Source organism: Nematolebias whitei, chromosome 20 (genome assembly GCF_014905685.2).
Source record: "Nematolebias whitei isolate Nwh7 chromosome 20, NemWhi1, whole genome shotgun sequence".
Taxonomy (NCBI): Eukaryota; Metazoa; Chordata; class Actinopteri; order Cyprinodontiformes; family Rivulidae; genus Nematolebias; species Nematolebias whitei.
In genome coordinates, this window is record NC_056517.1 from 39,932,695 (window position 1) to 39,934,967 (window position 2,273).

A 2,273-nucleotide genomic window follows, 5' to 3' on the forward strand; every position below is an offset into this window, starting at 1 on the left:
ATGTTGCTGCTGATCTGTTTCATGTTGCTGCTGATCTGTTTCAATGTTGATGTGTTCATGCGTGCACATCTGCTCACAGACTCATGTTCATGTTTGTGCTGATGTTCAATGTTTTATGTTATGAGTGCTTAGTGTATATTTAGTTGATGTTTTTCTTAGTTCATATCTTAGATGTTATTACTGTTTTTCTTATACATTTTATTGTTGGATGTAACTGGGACCCTGTGAACATAATTTCGCTCCACCACATGTACCACATGAGGTGCGAATGACAATAAAGAAACTCTGACTCTGAAAATAGGAAAAAATATAGCAGTGTGTAATATTCTGTAACTTAAATTACCAGTATTAGGTTAGCTTAGTTGCCAAGGGAGTGGTGGCGCAGAGGTTAGAGAAGGTGGGCCTGTGATCGGAAGATTGCCGGTTCAAGCCTCGGTACTGACAAGATCAAAAAATGTGGGTGGGGTAGGTGAAGCACCCACACCTGCCCCCACCCTCATTCACCCCACTCTGGTCCCTTGAGCAAGGCCCTTAACCCCCACCATCTGCTCCTCCGGGTGTCCTAGATAGCAGCTCTCTGCTCCACACAGAGGCTGTGGTAGCTCGATGGTCTGTGGTTGCGTCAGGAAGAACATCCGGCGTAAAAATAACTGCCAAGTCTTCGTGCGACTTAGTTCGCTGTGGCGACCCCTGAAGAAGGGAGCAGACGAAAGTAGAAGAAGGTTAGCTTAGTTGCCTGAACTTTTCTAAAAAAAAATTTTTAAAAAGTTTAGGACCAAATAATTCATCCATCATCTTTATCCATTTCTTCCTTTTCGAGTCACGGGTGTCACTGGTGCCCATATCAGCCATCACTGTGTGAGAGGCGGGGGACACCTGGACAGGTTTCCAGTCCATCACAGACAAATAATTTAAAATATATAAATATAAAAGTAAACAGACGTCAGCCTACCATAGTATATTAAACTTTAACTCAACATAAAATACAGATTTCACAGTTTTTTTTTAACCATATTGCTCTAACATTTGTTATATTTTCAAAACTTAACCTAATATGAAATATACAGACTTCTGTCTTAACCATATTGATTCATATTTGGTAAATATTTAGCAAAATTTCAAAACCTCTGGAAACCTGCACAAAAACTTCTGAATTATAATTTATAAACCATAAAATGTATCATTTAGAACTGGCTCCAGGAGATGTGTCTCATCTCTTCAACCTGTTAAAAAGACAAATTATATTAAGTTTTTTTGTACAATTTGTCTATAAGTTTTAGTATAATATGAGAAATAACAGTTTCCTTTGAGCTGCAGCTGCATCAGAGCTTCTCCCATCCATTGTTTCATGGTGACGTTGCAGCGCTTTATCGCAAAAAAAAAAAAAAAAAAGCTACGTGAAGGAATAACGTACATTGGATCCAGCGTATTAAAAATAAACCTAAACCCTTCACCTTCCACTGAGATGTCTGATCGTAAATCCTTTGTGATGCAGCAGGAGATGGAGAGGGAACTCTTCACAGCCTTTGGAGAATCAGCTGGAAGTTTGTTGCAGAGTTCGCTGGTCGGCTTCTTCTTTCATCTTCCGCACATTTTGTCGTATTTCCAAAATACTGTACCATAATTTTATTTTACGCTTCTTGTAAACAACAGTGCTCTTGTTAAGCTCTGTCTTCCCCAGAACATTGTAGGATCTGAAATGATTTTTAAAGATGAAGCAGTGGGTTGAATCGCACTGTCTCCCTCCTCCATGCTAGCAGGCTCCATTCAGATAAAGGGAGCTGGCTAACTAGCTGCTGTACGGTGGCCTACACTGCTCAATTCTACAGCGGTCGAACAGGGAGTAAGAGCGGAAAAAATATAAAACTTAAATGCATTTTAAAATCGATTTATGGACCTTTAGAGACGATTCAGAATCGCCAGGACTAAGAATCTAGATTCTTAAAAAAAATAAAAAAAATTTCTGCACCCCTAGTGAAAATCCACTCCCGTATCATCCTCTAGTCTGGAGACAGACATGGACAAAAAGACAGGAGAAAGAACTGGAAGTGGCAAAAATGAAGATGTTGAAGTTTTCCTTAGGAGTGACAAGGATGGATAAGATTATGAATTCAGTTCAAATCACAACAAAGTTGTCTCAGGGCACTTTACAGGAACATTCACATAAAAGCCAATTAGTGAAGTTCTCTATCTAAGGAATCCAGCAGACAAGTTTAATCTTGACTTCGTTGCAGTCTCCCATCCTGAACAAGCACAGTGGAAAGAAAAACTCC